This window comes from Palaemon carinicauda, unplaced genomic scaffold, assembly GCF_036898095.1.
Source record: "Palaemon carinicauda isolate YSFRI2023 unplaced genomic scaffold, ASM3689809v2 scaffold206, whole genome shotgun sequence".
NCBI lineage: Eukaryota > Metazoa > Arthropoda > Malacostraca > Decapoda > Palaemonidae > Palaemon > Palaemon carinicauda.
The window spans coordinates 122,825-132,821 of NW_027169657.1; positions in this window are offsets into that span (position 1 = coordinate 122,825).

Below are 9,997 nucleotides of genomic sequence, written 5' to 3' on the forward strand. Positions count from 1 at the left end.
AAATAACAGATAAGCAACCGAGGTCTTCACTGGTGCTTTAAATTTGTTGATAGTACTATGGTATTTTTTACTAGAAATCTCCTTAGGGAGGATTGCGATAGCTTGTAAAGCGAATGCATTTCTTAGTTCCATAACTGTTTGCCTTTGTGACATGTTACAGAGTTTCAAGCTTTTAGGCTTAAAAACTCCATTGGATTTGATTGTTGAATATCATACTCAACAAAGCAATGTAATTTCAATAAAAAATTATTACTTTTAAGGCTTCATCCTCAAAAAGGTACCCTTGCATGAATGTCTTTCCTTAACAAATTTCTCGTTTTCCCTTTCTCCCAATTGCCAACACCATTAGTACAGTATACTATTGCCGCAGAGATGGTGTCGTCTGGCAAGAAGTGTGGTCTCTTTAAAATGTTTGACATCTTCATAAACACAAAATAACACAGAGCTATGAAAAACACGTCCGAACGTTCACGGGTGCTAACAAGGAATGATGGGAGAAGGTTAGGTAGTGGTGGTGGTGGGGGGGTCAGTAGCTGTAGTGAACGACACCTCGTAGTAACGGGGAATTTTGAGGGAGAAGTCTAATTGGAAAGGGATCTCTGGTAGTGGTATCACTCGCCCCAGTTTTAATACCAACACCCTTTAGGGGTGAGCGAGCTGGATATATTCCTAGCATTCCATGCAACTTTTTTGTCTGGTATATTTAGCAGTATTTATACATTTGAAATGGTGCTTTAAGGAGCATTTCACGGAGTGACACAGGTTGAGCCCAGAAATAACTTTTTGACCACAGGTGAGCATAGAAATAATCAATTTTATAGTTAAAATTCAATCAGTTTCTATAAGGTTCCCTTGAGGTCCATATGGTTGCATTCCATGCTTAGTAGGAAGAGGGAAAATGTTCCGTTGCAATTTAGTGAGCCGACAAAATCTAGAGAGAAAATCTTGCATCTCAACTAAGGACTCTATTCCAGAGTGATAAAGCCTAATTTTTGTCATGAAGATATAACTTAAAAAGTACCTAAATCAATACCAATTACCCTAAGCTTAATTACAAAATTACATTACCACATCACCTGGCCCAGCAACTTTTATAAATGAACCTGAGTTCCTTTAAATGGTGCTAGGCAAAATCTGATTTTCTACACAACTACGGTGCTGTCACAACTTTTGCTTGAGGATACACTCGGGGGCCCTATCTTATTTCTCTTACTCTTATTTTGTCAAAGTTTTTTTTATATAAGAAATATCATTTTAATGTTGTTACTGTTTTTTAAATATTCAATTTTAATTGTTAATTCCTTATCTTATTTCCTTTCCTCTCTTGGCTATTTTCCCTGTTGGAGCCCCTGGGCTTATAGCATCCCGCTTTTCCAACTAGGGTTGTAGCTTAGCAAGTAATAATGATAATAATGATAATAATAACAATAAAGACATTCTTACAGAAATCAAGAGCAGTAGCAGCACTCCTAATATCATGAACCCGAACTTTCAAGTAGCTTGCTTGTCTGGGATCCAATTCAAAGTGAGTATCAGTTATTAAAGCCTTAATAAGGAAACATAACATTCTTAGAAAGAGCACACCCTGGTACCCTGACCCAACAAAATAAATTATGAACCGTCTTCCTAATTCTATCTGCTTTTTCAAAATAAACCTTTGCAGCCCTAATAGGATTAACCCTTTTAACCCCAGGCTATTTGTTAGTTTCCAACCCTTAACCCCCAGGGGGTTATTTTTTTCCCAGCACATTTTGCAGTATATTTTTTTTAAATTGCTCTAACAGCCTTAATATTTGTCATAGAAAGGTCAGGTTGGTCTCATTCTCTTGGAAAATGCCTGAAGTTTCTCAAAAAATTATCAAAAATATGAAAAAAAAAAAATTTTAAAGCATTTTTTTGCAAGGACGTACCGGTACGTCCATGGGGGTAAAGGGATGGCTTTTGTGAAACGTACCAGTACGTCCTTTGGGGGTAAAAGGGTTAAGAAACCTATCCTTCAAAGCCCTATCCACTCTCCTCTCTAAAGAGGGTGGAAAAGAACAAGGGACACCCTTTGCTTAGTAATCACCCTTGGGCCTAAAGCTGCTCAAGAAAGACCATATCAACTCATCTAACACAAGGCCAACACCGTTGGGGAGAGCCTGTAATTGACCCTTTTACCCCCAAAGGACGTACTGGTACGTTTCACAAAACTCATCCCTTTACCCCCATGGACGTACCGGTACGTCCTTGCAAAATACTGCTATTTAAATTTTTTTTGCCTATTTTTGCTAATTTTTTGAGAAACTTCAGGCATTTTCCAAGAGAATGAGACCAACCTGACCTCTCTATGACAAAAATTAAGGCTGTTAGAGCAATTTAAAAAAAAATATACGGCAAAATGTGCTTGAAAAAAAATAACCCCATGGGGGTTAAGGGTTGGAAATTTCCAAATAGCCTGGGGGTAAAAGGGTTAACTAATACGTTTGGCCAAAGCCAAAGCCAACAGATATAAAGTTTTTGGGTAGGATCCTTAAAAGCAGAGCCTTCCAGAGGCTACAATAGTGGACTAATCAAATAATCTACAACCACATCAAAATTACGATGAACTGACATGCTAACTGAAGGTTTTTCAACAATAGTAAGAGATCTGAAAACATCAACAATGATACCCAAAGAAGATAAGTCCAGTCCAAGATGTTTAAGAACAATATAAAGCACGGACCTATAACTCTTACTATAACTTCTTATACAAAAGGACACAACCTTAATAATATTGTCAAAACTAGTCACCAAGGATTTCATAGATTTGCACCAATCAAAATAACCATGCTACACTCTTTAACACAGAATGGTAGACAGTCTCTTGGAAGCTGAAATAGAGTAAAGGCCAAGAAAATCCTTTTTCTATCAAGATATAGTGAACAGTCTTCATGCGGTTAGCTGAAGCATGTTGGGCCTTGCATGCGTGATTTAAAAGACAGGTACATACATACATATACCAAGGCCCTTCCCCCAATTTTGAGGGGTAGCCGACATCAAACAAACGAAACAAAAAAGGGGACCTCTCCTCTCTACGTTCCTCCCAGCCTGACAAGGGACTCAACCGAGTTCGGCTGGTACTGCTAGAACTACTGATGTCTGTGAGACATCAAAAGACAGGTACTCCGAGTAAATTGGTTCTTACAAACAATCTTTGCAGGTAATCTGATAATATAGAACAAATATCCATAAATCATCTCCTCAAGGCATCCTGCAGTTCCACAACACTGGATTTGTTTATTACCTCCCAAATTATTGAGAATCCATATCGATCCAGGCTTGACCAGTCCTACATGTAAACACAGCATCCACTTTTCACGCCAGTGGATCCTACACAGGTGATCAAGGCATGTCCAACTTCTTGTCGAGTAAGGTTGCAAACATGTCTACATCATGTTTTCCACCAACTTCAAATTTCCAGACACATTATTGGGTGTAGAGAACACTCATTTTGATGTACTTTCCTTTTTTTTTCTCTCTCTCAACTTATCTACAAAAATACTTAAACCTCCTTGGAATAAACTGAGGTAAGAGGAGGATCTCTTGCAGCGCCATTCAAGAAAGTTGTTCTTCCACTTATACGGAACAATGGCTCTGACTCTGCAACAATTCCCAATGTAAACCAGCGCTGCTGTGCTGTCTTGTAAACACCACCAAGCACTTCCTATCACTAGCGACTTCTGAGCTTGAAGAGCCTTGGAAACTACTAAAAGTGCCAGGTAATTTATGTGCAGTTAAGATTCCCTTTTCCATATCCTTGGTAGGTGAAGAAAATTCATAATAGCTACCCACCCTTCCTGAGATGCATTCATAAGTAAAGGTTGAGGATCCCGAACTTCAATGACACCCCTTAAGATAAACAAAGAGGGTTTTACCACCATGCTACAAGTTCAAGGTGATTCTGAAGCGATGGAATGCAAGTCAAATTGGATCAGATACCCCGTAGAAATCACAGTTGAGGTGTATGTGAAAAGCTCTCATTCTCAACCAAAACAGATAAACAAATATCTTGAGATTGGCCATGGTCCCTAGTAGCCTCATCCACATAAGGACCAACATCGTCTTCATCTGTTTGAAACTCTTCAACATCAGTAGGAAGACCTGAATCATCTTTTCTGATGGAGAAGCCCAAAAAGGAAAAGCAACTATGATCATTCCCAAATATAGAATCATGTCAGAGTTGGTTGGGACTTCTTCCAATTGACCACGACTCCCAGAAGTCTAAACAAATAGAGTACACACACCTGTTGTATGCAAATCTCTCCGAGCGATGAGATTAGGAAAAACCAGTATTTGATTATAAAAGAACCCTTCACTGGGCAGGAATAACTACTTGGCCTCAGGGGGTCATCATCCTTGTAAATAGCTGAGGAGCTGTCCATAATCCCAAACACGGGCACGTGAATTAATAAACATTCGTCCTGTCCATAAACCGGAGGAAACATCTTGACTGAGGATGAATTGGAATGTGGAAATCCATAAACCGGAGGAAACATCTTGACTGAGGATGAATTGGAATGTGGAAATCCATAAACCGGAGGAAACATCTTGACTGAGGATGAATTGGAATGTGGAAATCCATAAACCGGAGGAAACATCTTGACTGAGGATGAATTGGAATGTGGAAATAGGCCTCCATCAGGTCTATCATAAACATTCAATATCGTTCCTTGATTGGTCATAGAACTGTAAGAGGAATCTCCATTGAAAATTTTATAAGAATTGTAAACTTGTTTGGAAACGAAAAATCTATCACTGATCTTCAAGCCCCTATCTTGGGTACCAAAAACAACCTATTGTTAGAACCTGGAGAGGTATAGGAGACCTCCTCTATCACTTGCTTCTCAAGAAGCTTGAAATTTCTTAATTTCAAAAGATAAGATTGAGTCCCTGGTTAGGCTGGAGGAACGTAGAGTAGAGGTCCCCTTTTTTTGTTTTGTTTCATTTGTTGATGTCGGCTACCCCCCAAAATTGGGGGAAGTGCCTTTGGTATATGTATGTATGTGTAAGATTTGACAGTGTCTTTGAGGTATATGGGTGCCGGAATGGGGGATTAGAGTACAGTGGAATATGATAACCATCTATAACCACCGAGAGAACCTACGGCTCTGTATGAAGGCTTTCCCAAACCCGATAAAATTGGGCTAGCCTTCCCCCTTCCAGGGACAGGCACTGTGATCTTTTAGAATACAGTAGCGAGAAGTCCAGGAGGCCTACTAACAACTTGCAAATCTTCTCTAGAGAAGCCGGAGGGCCAGAACAATAGATATGAATAATAGACCTGAGAAGAGAATTACATCAAGGTTGCCATTCCGAGCTCTTATAGGTACCTGCTCCGCAACCCTAGTAATCCCACTAGACTAAAATGGGACCCAAAATAGGACGTGTAATGAAAGAATTCTTTTGCCCATCTAAAAAAAATATCCGAACCTCACAACACAACTGTTCCCTGCTCTTCACTAAAAAATTTGTACTCTCATGTACTATCTGCAGTTGTTCTAATTAAACATCTTAATAAGTCAAATATCATACAGTATCAAATTCTGTGTGACCAGTAAACTTTTCTTCCATGAGAGCTGAAAGAATGCCTACCACTGAATCTGAAAAAAGAAAAGATTTCCACCAAAATTCCCCTGCACTTACCTACAGCCAGCATTTCATCAATTGCCAGACTCGCAATTCAAGCATTTAACTGTTAAACTTTCCCCAGGGACTCCAGGAAATTAATCTGCACTGTAGCAATGTCATGTTACGTAATCTACCATTGGATGGTTTCCTTGCAATCCGACATAATTTATTTCATCTCACCTGTAAAAAGCTTGGAAAAATGTGATTTATTTATAAGTCGTTGGTAGTAATACAGAAGAATGTAAAGATATTGATGAGTAGGACTGCTTAAAACTAATCTGAGGAATTTTCTTTGGGAATATTTCATCAAAGACTTGAAGGGGGATCATCACCTGTCTTGATATCCTCCCAATCATTATTATCATCACCATCTTGTAGGTAGTAGGTTGGCCAGGGCACCAGCCGCCCGTTGAGATACTACCACTAGAGAGGTATTGGATCCTTTGACTGGCCAGACAGTAATGCATTGGATCCCTCTCTCTAGTCACGGCTTATTTTTTCTTTGCCTACACTTACACAGAATAGTTTGGCCTATTCTTTACATATTCTCGTCTTTCCTCATACATTTGACAACAATGAGATACTTAACACATCTTCACCCAAGGGGTTAATTACTGTACTGCAATTTGTTCAGTGTACTTTCCTCTTGGTAAGGGTAGAAGAGACTCTTTAGCTGTGGTAAGCAGCTCTTCTAGGAGAAGGACACTCCAAAATTAAACCACTGTTCTCTAGTCTTGGGTAGTGCCATAGCCTCTGTACCATGGTCTTCCACTGTCTTGGGTTGGAGTTCTCTTGCTTGAGGGTACACTCAGGCACACTATTCTATCTTATTTTTTTTTTCTTCCTCTTGTTTTTTTGAAATGGTGTGTTGGGCAGGCTTAATAGAAGGGCCATGGATGCCTGGTGGTTTATCAAGAGGTTGTCTTTTCCTTTTTCTGATTATTTTTCTTCTCAAAACCATCCTTACTGTCCTCCCTTCAGTAGAAGTGGCTATCCTGGAGGGTATTTAGCCTTGCATGGTGTATCGGCTCCTCCATGTTGACCAGTTTTTCCGACTTTTTACTATAGTCTATGGGTATCATCAATCACTTTGTTTATAATTCTGTACGTATTGTTTTTGTTATAATTCTTGTTAATCTAGTTTTTAAGTATGCTGTCTCTTTTTTATTTCTATTAATTCTTATGCTGTCTGGAGACATTGAGCGAAATCCGGGACCAGTACGTCCTAGATTTCGTCAATGTCGTCTTCTGTATTGCAATATTCGTGGTCTTCATGCAAATATCCAAGACCTTACAGTTGCGTCCAGACAGTATGATATTCTTTTGTGCTCAGAAACTTTGGTTTCTAATATGAGGCACTCATCTGAGCTCCTTATAACTGGTTTTAAGAAGCCAATAATGTTGAAACGTGATGCCATCCCTAGGGCCAGGGGAATGGCGGTGTATATTAGGACCGAGTACCCTGCTTCTCATAAGTCCTGCTATCAATGTGGATGTCATGAGATTCAGGTAATAAAAGTTTGTGGCAGGCATAACAACTTTTATTTATGTTCGATCTACCGGAATCCAGACATGGATGATTCTATCTTCGATTGTCTTCTTACCATTATGGCTAAGATACAAGAAGATGATAGAAAGGCTTCTTTTGTCTTTGTTGGTGATTTTAATGCTCACCATAGGGAGTGGTTAAGTTCTATCTCTCCTACCGATCGCCATGGCTTAAGAGCTTTAGACTTTGCCTCTGAATCAGGCTGTGAGCAAATCATAAATGAAGCTACTCACAGGTCTGGTAATTGCTTGGACCTTGTATACACTGACTCCCCTGGCGTTATAACTGGTAAGGTTGGTTCTCCAGTCGGGACATCTGATCATGCCTTGATTTCATTATTAGTGAAGACTGAGCAGCCTGTCCCTGATATATCATATTCTTGTAAAATTTATATGAAATCCCAAGCAGACTGGAATGGGATTTTACATGATCTTTTGTTCTTGAATTGGTCACAATTATATAATAGTGTAGATCCTGTTGTCCCTTTGAATGAGAATTTAGTCAACATAATTGATAGGCGTATCCCTTCTCGTGTGCTAAGGTACCGAGTGAAGGACAAACCGTGGTTCAATGATGATTGTAGACGTGCTTTTTTGGAGAAGCAGGAGGCCTATCAACTTTGGAAGGGTAACAGATCAGATTTGACCTGGAACAACTATACTCAGCTTCGAGCTTTTGCTCAGAGAGTTTATGCCTCAACTGAAAAGGAGTACAATTTAACCATAAAAGAAACCCTTTCTGGTACAACTCAGGAACATAAATGGTGGTCTACCCTTAAATCTGCACTCTTTGGTGTAGATGCAACAGTTCCTCCTTTACTTAAACCAGATGGCTCAGTCACTCACTGTCCAAAGGAAAAGGCAACCCTTTTGGCTGATGTTTTTGACAGTAAACAGAGTAATGAAAAACTTGAACTTCCTCATTCCTGTTTTCCTGAGGCTAAACTAACTAGTTTAGCTTTTCGATCTCGTGAGATTAAAGCTCTGTTGATGGACCTTGATGCTTATGGAGGTGTAGACCCAAATGGTATTTTTCCTTTGTTTTTTATAAAGACAGCAGATTTCTTAGCTCCAAAGTTATCTGTTATTTTGCGCAAGTTAGCAAGAAGAGGAGCTTTTAGCACTAGTTGGAGAATTGGTAATGTTACTCCTCTATGTAAATGTGTTTGTGGTAGCTCAAATCCCACTGATTACCGCCCAATTTCCATAACTCCCATATTATCTAAAGTTTTTGAACGTCTTCTGGCAAAACGTCTTAATAGGTTTGCTGAAGGTAATCATCTCTTCCCTAGTTTGCAATTTGGTTTTCGTAAAGGCCTTGGAGCATGTGATGCCCTTCTTACAATCTCCAATGCTGTACAGAAATCCCTTGATTGTGGTCGGGAAGTTCGTATGATTGGCCTTGATTTTAGTGCTGCTTTTGACCGTGTTAATCATGAGGCCCTTGTTTTCAAACTGAAACAGTTGGGAGTGGGTGGGTCGTTTCTTAGCATTATTATTGATTTTTTAAGTAATAGATCTCAAAGAGTTGTTGTTGATGGGCACCATAGTGATTATAGGAATGTGATATCCGGTGTTCCACAGGGTAGTGTTCTTGGCCCATTACTTTTCATACTATATACACATGACATGTGGTTTGGCCTAGAAAACAAGCTTGTTGCATATGCAGATGATGCTACTCTCTTTGCATCAATTCCATCCCCTGAATGTAGATCTAGGGTTGGTGAATCCCTTAATAGAGATTTAGCTAGAATTAGTGCATGGTGCAAATTATGGGGTATGAAGTTGAATCCTAACAAAACTCAAAGTATGATTGTAAGTAGGTCAAGGACGGTGGTTCCTCAACATCCGGATCTCAGTATTGATAATGTTTCTTTAAATATGTATGACTCTTTCAAAATTTTAGGTGTGATTCTCGACAGTAAATTTACTTTTGAGAAACATATAAGGTCTGTGTCTTCTTCAATTTCACAAAAAATAGGCTTATTGAGAAAGTCTTTCAAGATTTTCGGTGATCAATCTATTCTGAAGAAGTGTTTTAATTCTTTCATTCTACCTTGTTTTGAGTATTGTTCTCCTGTCTGGTGTTCAGCTGCTGATTCTCATCTTAATTTGTTGGACAGAAACTTACGGTCTATTAAATTTCTTATTCCTGATCTAGATATTAATCTCTGGCACCGTCGTTCAATTAGTTCATTATGTATGTTGCATAAGATTTTTCACAACTCTGACCATCCTTTACATTCAGATCTCCCTGGACAATTCTATCCTGTTCGTAATACTAGGCAGGCAGTTAATTCTAATAGCCAGGCCTTCTCCATCACGAGGCTCAATACTACGCAGTACTCTAGAAGTTTTATTCCAGCTGTGACCAAGTTGTGGAATGATCTTCCTAATCGGGTGGTTGAATCAGTAGAACTTCAAAAGTTCAAAGTTGGAGCAAATGCTTTTTTGTTGACCAGGCGGACATAGTCTTTTTATAGTTTATTTATGACATATTTGTTTTTGATGTTGTTGATAGTTTATTATATGACATGTCTGTTTTGACGTTGTTTCTTATTTTAGAATGATTTATTTTTAATTTGTTCTCTTCATTTATTTATTTCCTTATTTCCTTTCCTCACTGGGCTATTTTTCCCTGTTGGAGCCCCTGGGCTTATAGCATCTTGCTTTTCCAACTAGGGTTGTAGCTTGGATAGTAATAATAATAATAATAATAATTGGTGAAGGATCCGATCAGTTGAACAGTGTCAGTCAGACAATTGAAAGTAATGGATGGTTTGTTCATCTGCTATGTCAG